Source organism: Amia ocellicauda, chromosome 12 (assembly GCF_036373705.1).
Source record: "Amia ocellicauda isolate fAmiCal2 chromosome 12, fAmiCal2.hap1, whole genome shotgun sequence".
Classification (NCBI taxonomy): Eukaryota; Metazoa; Chordata; class Actinopteri; order Amiiformes; family Amiidae; genus Amia; species Amia ocellicauda.
Genome location: NC_089861.1, coordinates 42,124,463 through 42,151,355, shown reverse-complemented (window position 1 = coordinate 42,151,355; position 26,893 = coordinate 42,124,463). Strand labels below are relative to the sequence as shown.

Genomic DNA, 26,893 nt, shown 5'->3' with positions numbered 1-26,893 from the left:
CTATTCCTGGGAAGCAGGGTCCTCGTGAAAAATCTGACTCCAAGAGGTGGGCCCGGGAAACTGCAGAATTACTGGGAGGATGAAGTTCACGTTGTCACACTCCAGGTGGCAGATGATGGACCAATCTACGAAGTAAAACCTGAGCAGAGTAAAGAGTTTTACATCGCAATCTTCTCCATCCATGTGACCATTTACCTCTTAACACCACATCAACTCAAAGTACCAAACCAAAGCAAGGACATCAACCAAGAAACAGCAGAACTCGGCCCAACAGGGGGATTGAATGTGAGCCAGAGTGTGATAGTGCAAGCGAAGAGGATGAGCACTACTTTCAAGTGGAGCCTTATCAGAGAAGATCACTAGAAAGCAGTGATCTCCTAGGAAAAAGAGATATGTTACCACCACAGTTAGTACCTTGTGGGCCTCGATCTAGCTCGACAGTGTCGGAACCAAGGCCACAGTCACCTTCAGCCGAGTCAGAGATGGATCTTCTAGAACCTGCCCATACAACGGCCATAAGACAAGAACTTCATGAAAATGAACCAACTACTGACCCAATGGAACGATACTTGCCTGTTAATGAAACAACTGAAGCGCTTGGGTCCAGGAACAGGACCTCAGAGGAGGAAAACAGGTACCAGTTCATCAGGAGGAAGCGACGGCCAAAAAATAAGTTTACATATGACAATCTTGGGACCCCATCATGGTACAATGTGCAGATGGTGGGTGATAACCACTACCCACACTTTGCATCTAAAGTTGTACAAGGAAAATGTTGATGACAGTGCTGTAATATCAGATGTTGTAGACAACAACTGCTGGGTAAAGTTCAAAGACTTGAAATACTGTAAAGTGAGTATTACTGTTACTGACTAAGCAATTTGATGTTGGGACGACATCTTATTTTGAGGGGGAGAGTGTGGTATGCTGAATAATTCTCCTTACACTGGATAATTCTCATTATAATTATAAGTTTCTTATTGCTTGATAGATTTTTATTCCTTTATATTTTTCTCTCCGTGATATGTTGCATGATTATTAGCACTGTCACAGTTTTATTATGTATTTCTGTGTTTTAATGTGTTTCTGCTTAAGCCGGCTTGGCTTCTTCCCATAGTGCATCCTGGTGCCATGTGTTCTCCAGGTAAGCGACGCACACGCACCTGGCCATCCACATGATGTAAAAAAAAACGTGATTCATCAGACTAGGCCACCTTCTTCCATTGCTCCGTGGTCCAGTTCAGATGCTCACATGCCCATTGTAGGTGCTTTTTGGCAGTGAACAGGGGTCAGCATGGGCACCCTGACTGGTCTGCGGCTATGTGGCTATGTTTGAGCTACAGTAGCTCGTCTCTTGGATTGGACCACACGAGCCAGCCTTCACTCCCCATGTGCATCAATGAGCCATGGCCGCCCATGACCCTGTCGCCGGTTCTCCGTTTTTCCTTCCTTGGACCACTTTTGTTAGGTACTGACCATTGCAGACTGGGATCACCCCACAAGGGCTGCATTTTTGGAGATGCTCTGACCCAGTTGTCTAGCCATCACAATTTGGCCCTTGTCAAAGTCGCTCAGATCATTATACTTGCCCATTTTTCCTACTTCTAACACATCAACTTTGAGGACAAAATGTTCACTTGCTGCGTAATATATCCCACCCACTGACAGATGCCATGATAACAAGATTATCAGTTTTATTCATTCACCTGTCAGTGGTCATAGTGTTATGGCTGATCGGTGTATACTGCAGTGATGTTAGAAGCTTGCACTGCTGGTCTGAAGAAAGATGGTGAGCTGAGGTGGAATGCAATCATTTTCTGGTGTCTCGTTGCTAGAGTCTTTAATATGTTCTTAACATTTTGAGAATTTCAAGAACAACTTTTTTGAAAAATGTATGTTTTCCTTCAAAGCGCATTGTCCTAGTAGTAGTGAGGGTAGTGTTCAATATAGTGGTGCTTTGGACGTAATCTAAAGTCAGGAAAGACTTATTTCAGCAGTTGTTTGTGATCAGAGATTTTGCATTCCAAGTACTGGATAGTTTCATCCGTGAACCTAGGCGATGATGCAAGTTCAACTATCTCTTTTAGATCCATTAGAATTTCCCAAGATTTATCAACTTCTGGAACTTCTCCTCCAATAATTAACGGAAGTAGTCTTAGCAAGGAACAATTCTCATGACCATTTCCTCCTATTGTTCCTTTGGATGCCAACATCTTGGAAATCAGTTGTGGGTGGTTATCTTTGTCTGAATGTTTGTATGGGAATGAAGCAATTCCCTTGTTACAAGACTGTAATGAAAACTATTTACTGGAAATCATGTATTTTAAGCAAAGTGCAACTTCAATAGGCAGCTTCTAACATTGGTTGTCACATGGTTTCTGGGCACATGACACTCACATTTAAGCTGTAGGCCTAACAATTACAAAGGTTTAATGTTACAGTACTGTTTAATTTGTAATTTTATTCACATAAAGGGATAGAGTTACTTTTGAAAAAGTGAAAGTTACATTCAATTGCAAAACATTTGTAACCTTGTGTCGTTGGACACCCAATGATCCTCAGTCTGCTGGGGGTTGCTTATTGTATGTCGTACTGGTTCTTATTACTGCACTTTGTACTTTGTGAAATGTTTGTGTAAACTGTAGGTCACTCTGGATGATGGCGTCTGCTGATACATTAATAAATATTAGAGAAAATCGGGGGCGGGCGAGATTGTTTGCCCACATGTTGACTGTCGACTCCACTGTAAGCACTTCTAATTAGTTTGCCATCACATATAAACTGGCTATTCCTTTCCCCCGATTCTAGAACTCCACCGGTTATGGAAATAGCTAAAGGGGCGTTGGCAGTGACGCACACGCAGAACATCTGGAATGACATCATGTTCATTGGAAATCAGCAGTTTCTCGGGACTTTGTCAGGGAACCAATCAGGAAGAGTGCATGCATTGACTTGATCTTTTCAAATGACCAAGATAGAGTCAGAGGGACACTAGTTAGAGAACCAATGGCAAACTGTGATCACAATATGGTTAGCTTTGAGGCATTCTTTCAAAAATCAAGGACCAAGTCTAAAACAATGGTCTACAATTTTAGAAAAGCAAATCTTGAAGGCATGAGGCAGCACTTAGAACAGTTAGACTGGAGCACACTGGATACAGATTCAGTTGAAAATTGATGGGTATATTTTAAGATTATACTACTTGAGGCTCAGGAGAAATTTGTACCAAAACATAGCAAATTGAGGACCAACAAACATTGCCCAAAATGGTTTAATAGAAGAATGCAAAAAATATCAAGAGAATGAAAATGTTGTATAGCGCATACAAAAGGGATGGAGACAAAACAAAATACATAGAATATGTTGAGCTGCAAAGAGACCTTAAGAAAGAGATCAGGAAAGCAAAGAGGGAAATAGAAAGAAACATAGCTCTTTTAGGAGCTAAAACTAATGCAAAGAGCTTTTTTCAATATTACAACAGCAAGAGGACAATAAAGGAGGAAGTGAAACAGATAAAGGGCACAAATGGAAGTATCATGGAAAACGAACAAGATGTGTCAAAAGTTCTAAATTAGTATTTCACAGAGGTTTTCACAAAATAAAAAATTGATAACATGCCACAGGTTAACAATCAGTCCAGTGAAACCTGGATAAATGAGGAGGAGGTACTAAAGGGACTAGCAGAATTAAAAACAAACAAATCACCTGGGCCAGATGGGATATTTCCAATGGTACTTAAAGAAATTAGGGAAATAATTTATAGGCCGCTAACTCAAATATTCCAAATGACACTTAGAACAGGGGATGTGCCAACTGACTGGAAGACAGCAAATCTCATACCAATCCACAAGAAAGGGGACAAAACTGAGCCAAGAAATTACAGACCAATCAGTCTCACCTGCATCACCTGTAAAATGTTGGAAAAAAATATTAGAGGAGAAAGAGGAGCATCTTGATGAAAACCATATTATTGGAGATAGTCAACATGGGTTTAGACGAGGCAGATCATGTCTTACTAATTTATTAGAATTATTTGAACATGCAACGGCAGCTGTAGATCATGTGAAAGCATATGATATGATATACTTAGATTTTCAGGAAGCTTTAATAAGGTTCCACACCAAAGACTGATCCTCAAATTGGAAGCTGTAGGCATTCAGGGTAATGTAAGTAGATGGATTATGAACTGGTTGATGTATAGGAAACAGAGGGTGTCGATTAGAGGAGTTGCTTCTAACTGGAGTTAGGTTGTTAGTGGAGTTCCACAGGGATCAGTACTAGGGCCTTTGCTTTTTTAATCTATATTAATGATCTGGACTCTGGGATAGTTAGAAAACTTGTCAAATTTGCAGATGATGCTAAAATAGGTGGCTCAGCAGATATAATCTCGGCAGCACAGGCTATTCAAAGGGATTTAGATAATATTCAGTTGTGGGCTGACACCTGGCAGATGAAATTCAATGTGGACAAATACACTATGGGAGGAATAGAACTAGATGAAGTATCGCATGAGAAAGACCTAGGAGTCTATGTGGACTCCTCACTTTCTCCATCCAAACAATGTGGGGAAGCAATAAAAAAGGCAAACAGAGTGTTAGGGTATATTGTCAAAAGTGTAGAATAGAGAACAAGGGCAGTAATGTTCAGACTGTGCAATGCACTAGTTAGAGCTCATCTGGATACTGTGGACAGTTCTGGGGTCCACACTTCAAGAAAGATATCGCTGCTCTAGAGGCAGTTCAGAGGAGAGCAACCAGACTTATTCCAGGTCTGAAGGGAATGTCCTACTGAGAGACTGAGGAACTGAACCTTTTCACCCTGGAACAGATGAGACTACATGGGGACTTGATTCAAGTCTTCAAAATCATGAAAGGCATCGACCACATCAAACCAGAGGAGCTTTTCCAGATTAGCAGGGACACACGGACCCGGGGACACAAATGGAAATTGGGCTTCAAGGCAATAAAGATGGAAAACAGGAGACACTTCTTCACACAGAGAGTTGTCACAATCTGGAACAAACTCCCCAGCGATGTGGTAGAAGCTGAAAATTTGGGAACATTTAAAAATAGACTGGATAGTTTCCTTGGATCACTCAGGTATTAATGGACACTAAACCAGCACGATGGGTCGAATGGCCTCCTCTCGTTTGTTAACTTTCTTATGTTCTAACTGACATCAATATAGTTGCTTAGCAACCAAATGAGTAATCTTCTATATTATATTAATTAGAAAAACTTTAGACGAGGTTTCCTGACTGGCTATCTCTGGAGCAATTTATTATAGTTGAATAAACTATAAGCTTTATTATTTTTCTAATTAAATTGGGCCCTGAGTGTTCCTTGACTATCTGTTGAGGGAGTCGATTTCTCCCTTTCAACTGTGCCGTAATCCAACAGCGATGTTCTTTCGAAAAGACGTCAATTGGAACAACGTGCATGGAGGACCAACTGTCTATATTTATTATTATACCAGTTCATCAAAAAATAATTAAGCCAGTTGCTTTGTTTAGAAAGTCATCTGAATAGAAAAAAATCTATGTTTCGCTGCTGCTCACACCTTCGTCAGGACTTCTTTATAGCTGGAAGTTGGAAGTTGGAAGGGTAAAATAAACCGCAAATGTCCACACAGAACACATTGGCATTGATTGTAGCTATTATCTTGCTGGTGTGTAAACGATAGAAGAGTATCTTAACTTAATTCAACTTAAATTACATTTCTGTCATAATTTCAAAATTCAAAAAGATTCTAGAAACTGCCAATTCAAAAACAAATAAATCATAATAATAATAATGAATTCCCCCTTCAGCATATTTAAAGTGATTTTTCTGAAAGAAAGAACATCATCCTATTTCAAGCCCACCTCTTTCTGGTTACCTGCCACTCCTGAAATTCCTGAAAATTGAAATCTAAATAGCACTGCACAATATACACACTGGAGTCAAACTGACACCCCTCCTACTAAAACAACTGTGTCCCTCTGCTGCTGTGCACAGGGTGGAGTCTTGTTTCAAATGGGAAGCCTTTTGTAAAAGTGCTGACACACGGACTCAAAAAAAACACTGCAACTAAATTCAAGACCAATTTAAGAGACTGATCATTGTATATCTCTTAATAAGGAGTACAATTTTTGTATACTTAATATGTTACTCACTTTTTATGTGGTGCTGTTTTTAAATTGTGCAGCACCCTGAGACGTATATGGGGCACTACAATACACTGAAATTGATTGATTGATTGATTGATTGATTGATTGTAGAGTAGACCTAGAAGTAGAAGTGTATGGTTCTACTCCTTGCCACAATAATGAAACTACCATTAAAGCTTTCCCTGCAAAAAATATATACAAAAAATGTAAAAAGCTAATACAGTTTTCACATTTTGTTCTGTATGCATGTACTTCTACTTTATGAATCTATCCCATGGATAATAATCATTGGGTAATCCATTTTCTGGGAACCACACAGATGTATGTTTTTATTCTTCCTTTGCTCATTTTTTACATTTTGAATATTACATGCACTGCTTGTGTCAGCATTCATCACATCACATTTGTTTTAACTGGCTCCCTTAAGGCAAAGAGTTGAAGTTTTAACTAAGCCCAGATAGAGTAATATTATTTATATTTATTAATATGCGAAGGGAAGTAAGCATGATGTGTCTTTCATCTGCTGCAGTAAGTTTTCTTGGCTGACTACTGCATCTACAGTCCTCAACGTTGCCCAATTCTTTTTGCTTCTTCATCTGAAAACCCCCATCTGCCTTGAAGTTTCTGCCGGGGAGAGACCTTGCAGATGCAGTATAACTACCTTGTGTCTTGCTGCTGTGCTCAGCGTTGCCATGGTGTATGACTTATCTTCAGCAACCTCACCTTGTTAGCTGAGTTTGGCTGTTCCTCACCCAGTTTTATTCCTCCTACACAGCTGTTACTGTTTTAGTTAATGATTGTGTTTCAACCTACATATTGAATTGATGATCATTAGCACCTCCATCCATTTTCAAAACCGCTTATCCTGGTAAGGGTCACAGGGACACCAGAGCCAATCCCGGCAGGCATAGGGCACAAGGCAGGAATACACCCAGGACGGGATACCAGGCCATCGCTGGGCAACACACATACCTACTGGGGAATTTAGAGTGGCCAATTAACCTAACCTGCATGTCTTTGGACAGTGGGAGGAAACCCACACAGACACAGGGAGAACATGCAAACTCCACACAGACAGGCACCCTGAGCCAAGACTCAAACCCAGGACCCCTAGAGCTGTGAGGGAGCAGCGCTAACCACCACGCCACCATGCTGCCCATCATTAACACCTGTTTGGTATAATTGTTTAATCATACACCAGACTATATACCTACAAAATCCCTGACTTTTGTGAAAGTGTATTTAAAAGAATTTATGTTGTTTTGAAGGCAAAGTGTAGTCACACCAAGTATGGATTTGATTTAGATTTTTCTCCTGTTCACTCACTTCGCATTTAGTTAATTGATAAAAATAATCTACAGACATGCTCAAATTTGTTGGTACCCCTTGAGCCAGTATTAATGTTTTATATTAATGTTTGAAAAACCAATATATCAACAGAGCCAGTTGCTATGATGACCACAGGACCGGACCTCTCCCAGTATATCCAAGAGAGACTCCGCTCATGTGGAGAGCTTCCATGTCAGGGCCTTTCAGGCCAGGCATGTTAAATAAATACTTTATCCTCTGTACATCAAGAGTGGGTTCTTCACCCCTCCACAAACAAACAAAGAATGCACAATTTCCACTGAAATAACTTGAAACTGACAAAAGTAATTGGCATCCACCAGTGTTTATTCCATATTTAATAGAAATCAGACTGCTTTTGATTTAGTTTTTCAACATAATATTGTAAATAAAACAAATGAAAATGGCATGGACAAAAATGATGGGACCCTCAACCTAATATTTTGTTGCACAACCTTTAGAGGCAAATCACTGCAATCAAACATTTTCTGTAGCTCTCAATGAGACTTCTGCACCTGTTAACAGGTAGTTTGGCCCAATCTTCCTGAGCAAACTGCTCCAGCTCTCAGGTTTGATGGGTGCCATTTGCACTATCCTTCTGTTCAATCTGGGGTCGATGTTCCTCTTGCGGCCGTGCCCTGGGAGGTTGGCTCAGTTCCATGGACCTTGAACTTCTGAATAATATTTGCAACTGTTGTCACAGGAATATGAAGCTGCTTGGAGATGGTCTTGTAGCCTTTACCTTTACCATGCTTGTCTGTTATTTTCTTTCTGATCTCCTCAGACAACTCTCTCCTTTGCTTTCTCTAGTCCATATTCAGTGTGGTGCACACAATGATACCAAACGGCACAGTGACTACTTTCCTCCATTTAACTAGACTGAATGACTGATTACAAGATTTGAGACATGTGTGATACTAATTAAAAAAATGAATTAGTTTGGAATATCACTATAATCCAATTATTTATGATCTTTTCTAAGGGGTACCAACAAATGTGTCCAGGCCATTTTAGAATATCTTTGTAGAATGAGCAATAATTTATCTCTTTTCACAGCTTCTTTGCTTTATTCTATGACATACCAAAGACATGCAAGCATACATAATGCAATAGCTTTTAATTTCATCACTTTTCAGGAGGAATTATTAGCATTATTTCAATGAGCTGTAAGGGTACCAACAAATTTGAGCACGTCTGTATTAACATGTCTTTTTTTGAAAGCATTCTTACTTTACAGCATTTTTTCAGAGCTGCTTAAAACTTTTGCACAGTACTGCATGTGTGCAATATATATGACAAATAGTTGCAAATTATGTGGGGGGGGCTGTAATGACATTCTGTAGCCGATGCATTGGGTCACATTCTAGCTTATATCTAGGTGTAACTTGAATGTGTTTATCATAAATCTTTGTATGTTGATTGAGATGTTATCATAGGAAGTATACAATTGTGTATATACATAACATACTGAATTATAAAACACAAAAAAGGTTTCAGTTTCATAGTGTTAAGTGTGTACCCACCTCTCCTCTCTTTGCTCTTGGTCTTCCTTAGTAGACCCTAGTTCGAGGATATGAAAAGTTGCTGTTACTAAGACGCTTTGGAGGTGGAATGTGTTTGTACTACCTTCTGTGTAAGCTGTATTTAGTTTTTTTAACCTAAGAAGTGGAGCTTACCTTTACTACTTTATATCTGTGTACAGTTGACTGTTGGACTTTTGTCAGCTTGGCCATTTACATGTGTTTTGTTTATTGTATTTATCTTGCATTCTTCGAATTTTCTGTTTGTTTCATGAGCAATTTTTATTGCTGAGAAAGTTTTCATTTGAGAGGATTATTATTTTTTATTACAGTAATTAAAGTAATTGTTGCATTGTTTGGAGCTGTCACATTATAGTATAGTAATACAGGGATGTAACTGATCTGGATAATAACAGCATAAAAACTGTTTTCTAATAATTGAGAGGTATTTTCTAATATCACAGAATGTAATGCTTTGCTGAATTAATAATAAGATTGATTTAACTGGATTGAAAGTTTATGAATTGAACTACAGTTCAAAGGAGCAGTGAAATGCATGGGTGTTACATATAACATATCCTAGAGCTGTCAATGTTGACCCAGAGCATACAATTATGTATTTATACTCCAACAACAACATCAGCATTTGCCTTTATAAAATACAAGTCTAATCCTACCTAGAGATGCACAGAGAAGAAGTCATATTGATCTTTTTGCTTTGTTTGCTCAAGAGTGTTGATCATCCATGACCACTGCCCTTCGCTGGGTCTCAGTTATTTGCAGATTGAAGTTTAATGTGTGATTCATCTCATCTCCGTTTTCCTTGGGTTTTTATACTGCATTTATTTCCATTACATACAGTGAGGGAAAAAAGTATTTGATCCCCTGCTGATTTTGTACGTTTTCCCACTGACAAAGAAATGATCAGTCTATAATTTTAATGGTAGGTGTATTTTAACAGTGAGAGACAGAATAACAACAAAAAAATCCAGAAAAACGCATTTCAAAGAAGTTATAAATTGATTTGCATGTTAATGAGGGAAATAAGTATTTGATCCCCTATCAATCAGCAAGAATTCTGGCTCCCAGGTGTCTTTTATACAGGTAACGAGCTGAGATTAGGAGCACACTCTTAAAGGGAGTGCTCCTAATCTCAGCTCGTTACCTGTATAAAAGACACCTGTCCACAGAAGCAATCAATCAATCAAATTCCAAACTCTCCATCATGGCCAAGACCAAAGAGCTGTCCAAGGATGTCAGGGACAAGATTGTAGACCTACACAAGGCTGGAATGGGCTACAAGACCATCGCCAAGCAGCTTGGTGAGAAGGTGACAACAGTTGGTGCGATTATTCGCAAATGGAAGAAACACAAAATAACTGTCAGTCTCCCTCGGTCTGGGGCTCCATGCAAGATCTCACCTCGTGGAGTTTCAATGATCATGAGAACGGTGAGGAATCAGCCCAGAAGTACACGGGAGGATCTTGTTAATGATCTCAAGGCAGCTGGGACCATAGTCCCCAAGAAAACAATTGGTAACACACTACGCCATGAAGGACTGAAATCCTGCAGCGCTCGCAAGGTCCCCCTGCTCAATAAAGCACATGTACAGGCCTGTCTGAAGTTTGCCAATGAACATCTGAATGTTGTGGTCAGATGAGACCAAAATCGAGCTCTTTGGCATCAACTCAACTCACCGTGTTTGGAGGAGGAGGAATGACCCCAAGAACACCATCCCCACCGACAAACATGGAGGTGGAAACATTATGCTTTGGGGGTGTTTTTCTGCTAAGGGGACAGGACAACTGCACCGCATCAAAGGGACGATGGACGGGGCCATGTACCGTCAAATCGTGGGTGAGAAGCTCCTTCCCTCAGCCAGGGCATTGAAAATGGGTCGTGGATGGGTATTCCAGCATGACAATGACCCAAAATACACAGCCAAGGCAACAAAGGAGTGGCTCAAGAAGAAGCACATTAAGGTCCTGGAGTGGCCTAGCCAGTCTCCAGACCTTAATCCCATAGAAAATCTGTGGAGGGAGCTGAAGGTTCGAGTTGCCAAACGTCAGCCTCGAAACCTTAATGACTTGGAGAGGATCTGCAAAGAGGAGTGGGACAAAATCCCTCCTGAGATGTGTGCAAATCTGGTGGCCAACTACAAGAAACATTTGACCTCTGTGATTGCCAACAAGGGTTTTGCCACCAAGTACAAGTACGAGTCGAAGGGGTCAAATACTTATTTCCCTCATTAACATGCAAATCAATTAATAACTTTTTTGAAATGCGTTTTTCTGGATTTTTTTGTTGTTATTCTGTCTCTCACTGTTAAAATACACCTACCATTAAAATTATAGACTGATCATTTCTTTGTCAGTGGGCAAACGTACAAAATCAGCAGGGGATCAAATACTTTTTTCCCCCACTGTAGCCTGTTCAATCTCTGCTGTATGTGTCCCTGATCAATATGTATCTCTTGTTATTTTTAACTTGGTTACTAATGGCATTGGAAGCAAGTTATTACAGTCCAGTGTCACGACGCCCATTAGTATGCACTACATTACTCTCTTTCTTATCATTAAGGTTTTGCGAGATACTTTTCAGGGGCACGTTTGACTTGGGAGAAATGTCACTTAAAATAGCCTTAAAATAAACTACCAGAGAGGTTCACATGGAGAACAACGAAATACACACAATGCAACATATGTTTTCTCCTGAAAAATGTAATGGGGGATTTTTTTGTTTTGTTTTTCATGGTCCATTATTTACTGTTACCACCAAAGGGAAAGCCTGTGGAAGGGGGGTGCAGGGCTGCTGAAATTCCCAGCTCTATGCCTTGGTATTACACAACAGGGTTTTTCAGATTTCCGTGACTTATTCAAGAGGAAATGTCTCTGGTAAAGGAGTCGCTTCTGCATGTTTGTTCCCACTGCATTGCTTGGAGGGCCTTGAAACAGACCTAAATATTGCAACTGGAAATGCTGATGTGGGCTGGCTAGCTGCAGCTGATCTCAGTGTTGGCAGTGTGCTAAAACACATCTCTCCCGAATCAGAGAACACAGGGGCAGGGAAAGCACAAACGACACACAACTACCAACACCAACTATCCTGAAAGAAGGGTTCCTTCTGAAATGCACAATTGTCCCTCTTACATGACCACCAAGGACACAGCAGAAGTGACACTAGGCATTTTACAAGTCATTATTAATTCAAACTTACTACAATGCTTGACTGTTGTTCTCTAGACAGATTCTTGTACGTATTCCTGAACATTGCAACACAAAACACACCTTTGTGCAAGGGCAAAATGAGGTATAATAAGGGAAATTTATGGGTAATTTAATAAAACCATTCTGGATTAGGAACACACTGGCCTATATGTGTGAGTATTCATGAAAGTGTACATGTAATACTCAACTTACAAATTGAGTGTCTTGTACACAAGAAGAAATTATTGTCCTGATTTTCTTCCACCCTGAAGGATCAACTGATATAATTTACTGTATGTTTTCCCTCAAATTCACATAGAATATACCAGAATTCCAACACAAACTTTAATACAGGATACTATAACATTCAATAATATGTATTGTTACAGTTATTTAAGGAACATGACAGCGTTTGTGACCTATTTCCTGCCAATTCCATTCTACTAAGTGTTTTCCAAATACAGTACAAACATTTCTGTGGACCACCCAGGTCCCCACCCCTGGAGACAAAATGTATTTGTTTATTTCTAAATAGCTGTAATACAAAATACAAATCATACCAGAACATAAAAACAGTTTTGTTATTTTAAATGCAGGTATATGCTATAAGGACATTTCGATATTATCCCATAATTTAACATTTAACCCTAAAACTGCCACTGTAACTCATTCTTTCCCATTAGCCATCCCAATGGGATGAGTGGTGCTGCCCTGCAACAGGTGATATCTAACAGCCAGTAAAAAATTAAATATTGTTTTTTAATATAATCAGGGTACATTGCCTAACTAATTGCCTAAGTGGAATATTAATTCATATTAATATTAAAACAAAAGGTATTAGCAATGTCATAATTTTGGGATCAACCATACCTGACATCAGAGCTGTAAAAGCTTTAAAGTAAAATTCAATAACTACAGAATTTTTTATTCATTTCAATGATACAGCCTCATCAGATCCATGAGTCCCTTTCAGGGTCTGTTGAGCATATTTGCATTTTACATTAGACACATCACTTATGTGTTTTATTAGGGTCTAATTCATAATTATCTACATATCAGTTTTGACTGAGGGGCCAGATTGATATCTTCAAGTCTTGTACTGAGAGCCAAGTAATTTGTATGTACATAAACTTCTGTGTGTAGAGCCACACATGACTGTAGGTTTTAGAAAGGAATCTGTCCAACTGAGAGGAAAGACTGAAAGGAAACAAACATGTTGTAAATGTTCAGAACAGTTCTTTTTTAGTTCTTGTTCTGTCTGTATCTCGGTATTTGTTATTGTGTATCATTTATTTGTTTGTCTTAGGCAGTGTTCTAGCTGCATTTATATTTAGAAACACCGGTTGGTCTTTTCTGATGGGTTTGGGGGAATTCAGGCTGACACTCGGCCACCCGGGCAGCCGGTTCAATGAGCAGTGGCGCTCTGGAGGCCACATGGTGTCCCGACTGACCAGCTGGAACGAGGAGAACGACTGAGACCCAACTTCCTATTGCACATCCAGAGAAGCCTGGGATAACACAGGGCTCTTTCATTCTATTGTCCTGGGTTCACCCTGTGTGATTACCTCACTACAACTTGCCTACCATATAGGTGTTTTTAATTGCCCTGAATGAAAAACATATTGGGTATTTATGTGGGAGAGGACTTGTCCTGTCAGCATCAATATGGGAACTTAACTTCAAAGCATTACTTTTCCAGAAATGTGAACAAACAGATACACAACAATTATTAATCAAACACAATTTGGAGTAGGATGGCAAAGATTGGCCATGCTGGTAGTAGTCTCAGCCATGCCAGATCCTATTGGGTAGTAACAATACTGTTTCCTGTCCGTTATAATGAGGCATTCTGATACTCTCCAACTAGGTTTTTGTAGGAAACAGCTGGCTTTTGGTCTTTACACAATACTGGATAAGGGCATCGGCCAAGAAATAAATAAGACAAAATAAATAATAATACTAGGCCTGAGCAATATCTGCCCCAACACACATTACAATGATGAAATAAAAGTATTATATTGAAAACAGTAGGAGATAAATAAGGCCTTTAACACATTTTCAGCTCCAAACGTGTTATGGCTTTGTTTCAGAATAAGATTACTTAATAATATAAGTGACAGACAAGAAGGTAGGACTTTATAATAAGTGGCTGTGTGTGTTAAATTACCATTGAATAAATAAATAGATATAATGCGCATCCTAAGAAAAAGGAAATTATCATGTGGAAATTGCTGGTTGAACAGGATTTTGCATTGACAATGGGGACATCAGCATCAGTGCCAGAGCAGCCTGCGCTATTTTTCTCTCCGCTCTTCATGGGAAGACCAGTGATCGTGATATGATGGGGATTTGTTTAATGCCCATGAGGATTTGAATGGCTATGAAAACCTTAATCTCTTCATCAGAAACAGGGTGGAAAGGTTTTCAATTTAAAACAATATATACAGCTAACAGAATTAAGATAAAAAAAAAAAAGTTGTGCAGCTCCCCAATAAAATTGTACGCTTGGTTACCTGCAATATATATGACCAAATGGATAAATGTGTACTACTTATTATTATTTAAAATGTCTAAGACATGCTTTCATTAACTCCATCTTCTCGTCATGCTGCCTTTGCAACACTGCCAGCAGCCATTCAAATTTCTCATCCTCCTTCCTTTGCCTTTCCTCTTCCCTCTGTCTGCTCTCTTCACTATACAGCTGGAGCAGCACGACCACATCTGCAAGCTCCCACGACTCAGCTGTAACCTCTGTGCTGGAGGTCGCTGTCGTTCCACTGCCACGAGATTGTGCAGTAGACTGAGCCCGAGATGCTTGAGCAGAGATTCGGCAATCTGCTGATGGGGAGGCGGAGGAGGGGCTGCCTGGGGCCACTGATATAATGGTGCTCTATCCGGGGATTGTATGTCCAGATTGGCTACCTACTTTTCACAGAACAAAAACAAAACACACAATGTACAGAAGTTAGATGTATTGGTCGGTGGTAGAAAGACTAGACTGTATGCAGCAATTAACCCGGGCATGTCAAAAACAATCTAAATAAAATCTACTCTGCTCTACATTCCCCTCTGTTTGGACATAGTAACGTAGGTATCTTTTAACAGTGATATAAAAATTGTGAAATCGATACAATGCATTCTGTGTTTAAATCTGGATCTGACAACACTTGAAGGGATTGTTCCAAGCCTAAAACACTTCAGTACTGACAACACACTATGCTTATTTACACTGTGTAATATATATATATATATATATATATATATTATACACACACACATTAACTTGCATATATGATACACATACACATATGCACGATTTGTTGCATATTATATTTATATTGGCATACAAAAGGGAAGCGATGGATGTGCACTTTAGTTATACTCTTTGTAAATCTGAATATTATTAAATCCAATAACACTAAATCCATATTACACTTAAAACTATGTTTAATGATGTTTTTTCAGGACTTGATTGCAGTTTTATTTTCCAGGGGGTCATGTAGGGCAGCCTGGCAATCATAATTGGACTAGTGTTCGGATGGGCTCCTGATGGATAACTAAATGAAGCACTGTGGGAAGTGTTATTTAATTGATGCTGATATATATATCGGAGTGCCTGGCGGGTGAAAGGGCGGGCGGCGGAGCTAGAGAGACATGCAAGGTTTTGTTGGCGGGAAGTGGCAGCGAGAGCAGGAAGTGAGGGGGAAGATGGAGAGCGAAACGGAAACGTCGTGGGGAAACGCGCATGAACTGGCGCTATACTTTACACACGGATTCAGAAGCGCTGTGAACAGGATCCGTGTGGCTCCCAAAACAACAGCAGGAGCGTTTTTGTTCCCGGCGATAAAGCACCCAAATAGACATCGCCTGCGTGAGTAAGACGCCGGCTGTGTGAAAACCGGGTTTGTTTCTCAAGTTTGTGCAGAACCGGAGCTCCAGACTTTCTTTATGTTGATGTGTAATAATTGCATGCTATGACGTTCCTGAATGTACAGCCACAGGGTCTGGTTTAGGTGCGTGTTGCTGTAGTCTACTCTCAGTCGCTGTGAAGTTACTGTACACAGCGCTGTCGGCCTCCCGGGGGCTGCTCTCCTCCGCCTCGCCCGTCATCATTGGGCATGTCCTGCGCCAGCCCCAGCGCCAGGGGAACCGCCTCGGCTTCCTCTCCCTCTCCTCCTCTCTCCTCCGCTTGTCCTCCTTCTCACGGCTCCCCTCCTCTGCCCCCGTCGTCTGCCGGCCCGGGAGCCAGGTGAACTGTCGTCGCCTGCACCGTTTCCTCTCCTTGGCCTCCGTCCTCTGCTTGGCCTCGTTGCCAGTGATGACATCAGCGATGGGCTGGAAAGGATCGGATATGATGCCGTCCTCGTCCTCCGCCTGCTCCTCCGGCGCGGCCCTCCCCTCTCGCTCGGCCTCCTCCCTCTCTCTCCGCTCCCGCTCCTCTCGGACCCGGCGCACTCGCTCCGCTCTGTCGCGCTTGTCCTGCTCCTCCAGGGCCCTCTGCTCGGCCGTGTCCTTCCGTTCAAGGCCGCGTATTCGCAGTGGATGATGCGGAGCAGCCAGCCCAGCCCCCTCTTGACGGGGTGCTCCCGATTCATGCTGTTGTCCATCACAGCGCAGCACGTCTCGATTGTACAGTGACACTTGTCCACTAGCTTCTCCAGGGAGAGAGACTGGACGAGTTCTCCCTCGTACAAGGCCCCGTCGCGGTCCTGCTTGTTGCCCAGGACAAGCACGGGCTTCCCGGCGATGCGCGGGTGTCTCAGGACCTCGGCCAGGGTGTCCCTGCTCTCACTCATGCGTTCCACATCGCTGGAGTCCACCAGGAACACCACGCCGTGCGACTCGGTGTAGTAATTTTGCCAGATGCCCCGGATCGACTTGCCCCCACCCAAGTCAAAAATGGTCACCTCGGAGTCCCCCTGCTTCAGGTCGATTTTGGAGAAGCCCACGGTGGGGGCCACGTCTTCTGGATTTTCTCCCAAAATTCCTTTCAGAGTCACTGTTTTCCCAGCTTTGTCCAGACCCAGCATCACTAAGGTCACTTTCCTTGCCGGCTGGCACAACCGTTTCACCCATTTGCCACAGTTCACCATCATACTGAATGAAAATGTCACTGACTACTCTTCACTGACTGCTAGCTACTCCAGTCGCTCCTCTACACGCTGAGATGGGTGATACAAATGAAAACAACTGGAAGGATGATGCAAATCCTGAGCTCGGTGTATCCACTGGCGCTGTTGCACTTGCAAGTGTGTCCTGACCCTGTAGCATGTGGGGATGTGACGCGTCTGCCGCTTATGATGTCATAACTGGGACCGGAGGCAGCACTCAAGCTGTTAATCATCCACTGATTAAAGCTGCTGCTAATGTCATAATTGAAGGAAAAGGCAGGGCATCAGGCCTTAGATGGTCATAATTGAATCACGTGTCCAGAAGCTCAGTTCTAGAGCAGGGATGGCGAACCTTTGTTAGGCTGGAGTGCCCATAGTCTGGTTTGTTCAATTCACTAAGTGCCAAGGGTGCCAATGATTAATTCAGGATTAAACAGCAATTTCTTTAAACAATATTTATATTTATTTTTTGTGGTAATTAAGCAAACATGCCAACAAAACAAATCACAATCTACAATACAGAATAATCCAAAACACTATGGACAGATGGAACCCCTGCATCCACCCTCCTGCCACCTGCATGCACTGCTAACCTCCCCCCACTTTGAACCCCCCATGTCCCTCTGTGGTTTGCAGGCCTAATGTAGCCCAAAGTACATCCACTTCCACCCCCCAAAAAATAAATTAAGAATAAAGTAGTATATGTATGACAACTGTTTATTTTGTATCAGTGTTACTTCTTTAATAGATTGTTGATATGAATTTATTGCATGATATTGCTATTTTATTTTTTAAATGTAGCATTTGTGGCTTGTAATTGTGGTAAAGGGGTCTTGTTGCACAGGCAGTTATTTGACACCTGGACTTGCGGCCCATTGCTTAATTTAGGTTACCCACCACTGCCATAATCAAATCAATGATAAGTGTTTTTTTTCTTTCATATATGACTTCATTGTGTATTGGATTAATTCTTGAACAAAACATGTTTACAATAAAGCTTTGCCTGATTTGCAAACATACCATCTAACATGAGACCAATTGGCTGTAAAACATCAGGTAGCAGAATTTCACACAAATTACCCTTGGATTTGCAACCCATTTCCAACATTGTCTGTAGAATTGTAGATAATGGTATAATTCTTCCTTGGATTACTAGTCTCCTGTATTTTGAAAAAAGATGGGAATATTTTCTCCCCTTTTATTTTTTCATATGAGTCAACCAACCCCTCCTGTTACTCAATCCATATGAAACATCATCACAGTCACAGCTGTACCAGTGGTTAGAACTGCTATGTCCAGGCCTGGAGCTTGATGGGACTGTGCTCTTATTGATGGCGAATGTAGATGTCACTCACTCACTGAGGTAAACAATTCAAGGACTGAGCAAACCAGAGACTCTCATACAGTATTATCATTGCTATTATTATTTATTTCTTTGCAGACATCCTTAATTCAGTTTAAGTGAAAACCAAGTGGAGAAAGATTCATTTCCATATTTGTGTGTGTGTCGCAAACCCATCCAATAAAAAATAAGATTATGATACAGTAATAATGAAAATAACAAGAAAATGTACTAAAAACGTATAGATGTATATTGTGGCAACACCAAGCCATTGACAATTTAAAATTAATTTAGATTTGAATAACTTAAAATTGCATGGAGGCACCAACCTTTAAATAACTTAGGCTACATTTAAATAACTTATACATCATACGAATAACATGCTGAATCACTCAAGGCAGAAGAGTAACATTATTTAGTAAGAAGCTATAGTTAATATAACAGTACTGATATCTAAGTTTGCTAACCTTAGCTAACTAAAACTAGATTTCTCTTACTGTTTAATAAGACTGATTAATTAATCTGGTACATTTTTATACAATGTACATTATTAACTTTGACCCATCCGCTAATAGAAAACTACTGCTGTACTCAGTTGTGGCTTCATTTTCAATTAGATGCCACTTTCTTCTAATCACAAATGTAACCACTATGATGTACAGGTTTGTAGTTTGTTATTAGCGGGTGGGTCAGAGTTTTGATTTTAATTCGGCCCTTAGTCTTCTGATCTGCCAGTTAACCAGATACCTTTCAGGATAACTTGACAGAAGTCTGGCTTTTTCTGTATCTCAAAGCAAGCTTAAAGTCCAGCTGGGTAAATTAGCAACACATAGCACCTATCCAAGTAAGAGCTCCATCCCTGCGCCAACCATTACACTGCATTAACCCCTTTAAGACCCAAGAACTCGATATTTTCATTTTTATTGAATAATAATAATACATTCCTATTCAGCCATGTTATACTTTGGATTGTTAGTCTTTAAATTGCTTTTTCAAACTCTTTGCCGAGTGAAATGCAAATCTCAGTTGATCCTCAGAACAGTTAAACTAATTACAGCTTGGTTGAAACAAACCTTTTATATTCATATACACTTGTTAGCAGTAATCACAGTTTTTAAATATAAATATATATGCAGGGCATGTATATAAATATATATATAAACCTCAGTGCTCACTTTAAAATTAAAAAGTATTATAATGCTTGAAAAATTACATTTAAAAAATCGCTCAATTAATTTCAATGCAGCTTCTTTTTACTGTCATATCGAAACACAAGTGGTTGTAGCAGCTGGATAATTATTCACCAAACAAACTTCTTATAATTCTCTCTTGTCTTTGCCCCAGAAGTAATGTGTTTTTTTTTTTTTCTATTTCGGGAAGAATACAAGTAAATTAAAGAAATGTATAAGGATTGTTTAATGAACAAGATGTGGATTTTTTCTATTTACTTCAGTATCATACACTTTGGATCAATGTAGTGGTGATTAGTGTCTGGCTGTTTGTATCTATTTATTTATTTGAGGGGCAGTATAAAATCTCAATATAAATGTATATAGGAATGCACAGAACGTGTAAGCGAGTTATATTGATTGCACTCTTTTTCTTTACTTTTTAAAAAGGTTTGATTCACCTGAGCAGTTATTGGTTTAACCAATCTGAGGATCCGGTAACTAGAAATGAAAATGGCAATGAACAACAATTGCGCATGTTGAGGCCTTTATTGAAAAAGTGTGCAGAAAAGATGCCTTCATAGTGAACATGATAAGTTATAGATAAAATCTAGCCTGAGGGTTATTTAATGTATTCAAACACTCACATTCTACTCTTTTAACAGTAATGTTTTTATTGTACTTACTCCAGATATCACTTTGCTATGCAACACAACATGCAGGTTAAAAGCATCTTCTGTAAAACAAAACAAACAGCATCCAACATGACACAAATTCAACAAGAATGTATTATTATCAATATTATCCAATAATAAAGAGTAGGCTTAAATAAAGTAGCTGGGTCTATAATACGTTGTGACAGGGATGCTCTTTGTAGGACTGGTGCTGTTACTGTTGGCATGCACTTTTATTGTCATCACTGTAATAGGATTCACAGTGATGTCGGTGTGGTCTTTGTTTCGCAGTAATGTCATGTGACCAGGTTGACACGGGTTGAGGATGCTAGTGTGAAATGGACTCTAGATGCTAAACACTGATTGTGCGTATTTGCAGTTCTCGAATGAGGAGAACAGGCTTAGTTTTTGCCCGTTATCACAGACAACTAAAGGAGAATAAATTAGGGCTGCCAAACAAGACTTGACAAGAATCCTAATTTACTTGGAGTGAGACATAGATTAATTCCCTACGTTGAGAGATTTCCTATGGAGAAGTGTTAATTACTGTTGCTTCTTCTATCAGAGGTTCAACAGCTCTAGGAGTGGCTATTGTGGCAGTTCTCCAGCTTTCTTCAGACACACTCCAGCAGTCTGGAGGAGTACCTTACATAAAGCTTGATGTTTTCTCTTCTTGGGCCATTTCATTAGCAGTTCTTCAGATAGAGGGACTGCTACTTTCTTCTGCAGAGTAGCACAGCAAGGAAGCACTTCTTTGGGTACTATAATTGTCCTTTTTCACGAAATTCCCAGTTCACTTCTAGCTGGCTGTGGTGTCATTGAAGATGAAGAAGGCTATTAAAGCCCTAAAGTTCTCGACTGAAATAAATGTTTGCATGAGAAAGACTTTAAATGGAATCCATGCTCTCATGAAAAACGCAGCCCTACTGAAGTATAGGCATCTCCTGTTAACATTCAGCTTGACAGGAATGTGCAGATCCTTTTCTAACTATGGCAGACTTGGGATAATTGTGAATCTGAATACTTACTTTTCTACCATTCTAATATAAAACCTGCCACTAGCACCTTAGATGAAAATATAATATACATTAACAAAATATCAAAGAACCGACTCCTAATTGGCTGATGTCTGGTCCTGGAAGGCTGCAGTCCAGCAGGTTTTATAGGTTTCCTTCAATCACCCATAAGTTAATAATAAGGAAAGTGGTCAAATTTGTCCAATTAAGCCAATGATCAGTTGAACTAGGCAGTTAGGAGTTGACGTACAATGAATACCTTAAGCCAATACAGCCCTAGAGGACCAGGATCCAGCACCCTGGCTTATGCGGCTAAAATCCACACAAGGAAAGCAGGGTGAATCATATAGCCTGTAACATGTAGTCCTGAGGTCTGAGACCAATTCAATGCTCCCAGTGGGTTTTAACAATTGGTCGGTGTGCCTTTAAAGATGGCATGATAATATGGCATGATAAACTACCGCTAATCTGCCCCAAGTTCATTTTACTCTTATTGGGAGTGAAGTAATATATTACTAGTGGAGTAGTGGTCAGGGCTCCCTCCTGGGTGGAAAGTTGTGGGATCATTCCTAGGTTCGGGACACTGCCATTGTTCCCTTCAGCAAGGTACCTCACCTAGATTGTTCCAGTAAAAAAAGAACATGTTTAAATGGGAAATTGTATGTAAAACATAATGTGATATATTGTCACATTTTTTAAATTGCCCTGCCTAAGAAATAAATTGTAATTTCATAGCTCTTGCTCTATTTTTAAAGCTGTATATTTGGTGACTGTAATTCACCTTGGGAAATGGTGTCAACTAATAAATAATAACAATAATAGTCACCAGGCAACTTTGAGACCGGACAGGATTGCAAAGTTCCCCTTAACCGGAAACAAACTTACAAACCGGTACTCATGATTCCTGTCACTGATCAGACAAAGTGTACATCCTTTTTTAGATTCTGGGCATTTCTTTCTAATGAATAGAAGTAGCTGCAGAAGCTTATTTTTTGGGTTGCTTTTATGTACATTTTTCTGTGTCTGAGAATCTGAAATGATTTTGTTGGCTATGTTGAGCAGATTGTATCTGTATCTGCTAGAAAGAACAATGTTGTGTTTGCTGTTTGAAAGACTGACCTTCTATTTAAATATTTAAAATAACTTTTGTGCTACATGCAATACTTACCTTTTCTTTTGTCCTCTCTATATAAAACATTGTTTTTTAGAAATTCAGACTTCACCTGAATCTCCTGAATTTTTGAATCAGGATTATATTATAGTTATTGAGGTATGTTTTTGGAGGACCTCATATGTGAAGTGTTATAAATTGTGAATGGTCAGTCAACAAGGTAAGCAGCTGCACAAAGCAATTCTAATAAAATGGTTTCAGCCTCACAGCCACAATAATGTTACAGTCTGCCCTGTTTGATTATAGCAGTTTTAAATGGAGAATAATTGAAGTCCAGGATTAACTTAAACTATTTATATAGACATTTGTGTAAGAATACCTACTGGGAAGGGAGTGGGAAATGAGCATGCGTGGATATAGTTTATTTATTCATATTTCTAGTTACCTTTGCAGCAATGTTATCCTTCTGCAGTAATCAGTCATCCATTAATCTAGTCCCTGCCACACTTTAAAGAATCTGAACTGTAGAGGGGAGACGAGGATAGCTATTAGATGTCAAATACGCAGGAAGATGATAAGGAACTAGTAGTCGCACTGCAATTATGCACCCTCTTCTTAGTGTCCTTGCCCTCCTCTGAAAGAAGGAGCATTTTAATCTAGCTGACATTCTGCCCATCTTAACTTCCCTGCCCTTGAAGAAACAGTACAGGAAATGGCATTGTTATGGTTCAAGTACAATACTCCTTTAATCTTCACTGGTAGGAATCAATAAATAACTAAAAGGAACATGTCTGACCAGTAAAGCAGTTTTTACTTTGTGTTTGTTATAATATTTATTAAGCAGTACATACAAGCTAACCTAAAAGACAGGACCAAAGCTTACCAAAGCTGTTTTTTAGGATTTTAATTGCATTTTCCATCTGACCGTAACAGTTAAGTTCTACAAACAAGAGAAACCAAAACTAATCATATTCGCATTCCGATTTAAAATAAAATACCATTGAAAAGACATATGAAGATAAAGTAACTAAATAATAATGACTGCTAAAACTTTACAATGCTTTCGCAATAAATTGTTAAATAAAGAATACAAAGGTTGCAAGTCAAGTTTCCAAATGTGAAAACCTGATGCATTAATTCCAAAGAAAATAATTGACAACTGCACCAATCAGCCAGTTGAGCCTTCCAGATCTCATGGGACATCTTAGAAAAACAGCAAAGATCCCCTCGTGGCTGTAAAATGTCATTTTTGCTCCATAGTTAAGAAACTGGGGGAATAAAATGTAGAAAATAAATAAATAAATGAGACAGGCTAATGAGTCTCCAGGGAAGCTTCCGTTGTGCATGGTAAATCAGAAAATACTTATCTAATGAGTTTGAGAGGGGATATTATTATTGTGCAATGCAATCCCACCTCACATAAGAATGAGCTACTAAGAGATTATGCAATTCGAGAACTCGGTCTTGCGTTGTTCCAAACCAAAAATGCAAAGAAGTCCCAAGAGCAAAATTATTATTGCAAGATTGTTTGGCCCATTTAATGCATTAATCACTGTCATGCACAATCAATTAAACCCTGCCACACTGTTGAGCCCGACAAGTCCATGTGCTTAAGACACACTTCAGTTTGCAAGGCTGTCCCCTCTCAGGAACTGTTAACATGAGGCCTCATAATGGGGTGTTAAAACTGCTTGAAATGCTATTTGCAGCTTAAAGCAGGCATGTGGTGCTCATCCTGTCAGAGTAAAGACTAGCACAGGGTCTGTGTACGACAATGAAGGGAATCCCAAAGATGAATGGGCCACAGTCAGTAAGTTAAGAATCCAAAAGAATTATCCAAAAGGCCAGGCTCCTGGTTCGAGGTTGACTGCTCTTTCAAGTCTAAGGTAATACAAGCTCAGTAACAGGTTTCTGTAGCCTACATAATGGGCACTGTTCCACTACCTAAAGTGTTGTCTTTTACCTTCTGCTTGACTTGAATTGTCAGCATCTCTTGCTCAATTTATCTTTTTCTCTCTCGGCACTAGACTGAGAAGAGCCATCAGAATATATCCATGAATGAGGGAACATCTTACAAGATGCCAGAATTCTTCTTCTTTAAATGAGATCAACGGGGATAGGTCTGAAATCTTAAGGAGACAGAAAAAGGCAAGGTCCTTGCTGGCCCACCTGGAAATGGAGCGGGAGCAGGCTGAGGGTAAAAGGTAAATGCACACATGCTGGGTAAAATTGTTGTAGTAGTAGTAGTAGTAGTAGTAGTAGTATAGTAATTATTGAGCACTACAGGCAGTAGTCTGTATAGATAATACTTCAGAAGCTGGATCAAATCACAGCCCAATTGTCTGGGTAGCACAAGTCTGTCCTGTCTCATCACTGGACACACATTCCACTGTGAGCTGTCCACTACCAATCCCTGGAAAGGGATGGGATTCCAGTAAAAGCTATTTTGTGTCAAGAACACATTACAATCTTGAAGTCCAGCATTGCTGATCTCATTTACCCGATGAATAGCTGTTCTGCTGGTGTTTACTAATGGCACTGTAAAATTCTGATTTGATTTTCATCTCAAATACTGTTTATTCGAAAGAGCTGAAAATGGAATGCATTTCATGTATCTTTATAAATGTACTTTGATCTTCAAGGTGTTGTAATGCATGTTCCTTTTTCTGCCTCTGTTTACACAGCTGACACTTTCTCTGCATCTATTAATTGAGGATTGTATTCCATTAGGTAAAACTATTAGTTTTCTTGCAATTTCCCTCACAGAATTCATATCTGAATACCGTGATCTAAGCAGAGTTTGTGCTAGCCTTTTTTTTTTTATGGGCAACATGGCCATTAACATTCCAGAATTCCGGTCATATAGAACAATTATCGGACATATGTTTTAAATAGCCATATAATAGCTTACATTTAAACAGCAATAAAACACAAACACTATGATCCAACAAATGTATTTTATTTAGTCAGCAGAATGAACTCTTCACAAGCATATAGGCTACAACAATAAAATAAAACCAATAGCCTTGCTATTGTTAATAAAATAAAGACATTAGCCTACATTAAATGTACGTCTCTTTGCATTCCAAGCCCGTCAAATTAAATAACTTGAAAATAAGCTAAATGAAGACAAAATTAGGTCTAAAAAATAATAGGCTGGTCGGTCCGAATTCTGCGTTTGTCAAATTCCCGTTTATTTGCGGCGCGACTTCATTGAATAGAAGTGCTCCGCTGCTTGTGCAAAGTTGAAGCCATGCAACCCCTTGTCACAACTTGCAATTCTCATCAACCTTGTCACCTTGTCACGCTCTGCAGGCACACTGGATGCAGGAATTGTGCAGGCAATCTTTCCCAGCATTGCCAGGACAGGATACATTTCCCCGAATTCCCCGATGACCGTTTCACAGGCCGTGTGGTATTTCAACCTGCTGTACCCACGCAGTGCTGTCCTCATCGGCACTGCATCTCGCTCAGTCACATGACCAAACTCTCAGTGATGTCTTACTGTGACAGCGAGCGTAGGCTTGCTGTTGTCTTGGCGCCATGTCTTATAGGTCACACAATATTAGGCTATTTAATATGCTATTAATCTATCTATCTATCGACTATCGTCTGTTGCTGTCTGTCTACCGTGGTGTCTGTCGGGAGTGTGCATGTGTGGCGGGAGTGTGGAGGAGTGCGCAGAGCTTGAGTGAGTGAGTGAGTGAGTGAGTGAGTGAGTGGGGTTTTTCCCCGTTTTTTCTTCTCTCCTTCTTGCCTTTTCTTTCTTTGTGTTGGTTTGGGTGGTACAAAAGTGTATTACTGTTTGGGTTTGTGCAGGGAAGCAGACTTTTGTCAGCGATCGCCATGGCTACACCCGAGTTGGGGAGACTGGGGTTTAGTAACCTGACTCGCCGTCACGGCATTAAACTTATTGTGGATGCGATCGTCCCAGTAGAAAGATGCGTCATTGAATTGGGGAAAGTGGTGGGGTGTGGGAATATTAAATCGGCATCTCGGATGAATAAATCTGTTGTTTTTCTTGCTAATGAAGCGTTAGTGCGGAGAGTGGTTCTGGAGGGTTTAGTTGTCGATGCAGTCCTGGTGTCTGTCTTGCCGCTTGCAGTCCCGGCTCGGAAAGTTACTATTTACAATGTGCCGCCATATATTTCCAATGTCGTTTTGATCACGGAGCTGAGCCGACACGGGCAGATTATGTCGGATATCACTATGATACCGCTGGGTGTAAAAGTCCCGAGCTGAAACATGG

The 26,893-nt window shown here is 40.1% G+C and overlaps 1 pseudogene; it reads right to left on the bottom strand.

Annotated features, from left to right (window-relative positions):
* On the bottom strand, positions 1 to 26,098 carry LOC136764095 (ADP-ribosylation factor-like protein 13B pseudogene; annotated as a pseudogene).
* Positions 26,099 to 26,893: the final 795 nt, after the last annotated feature.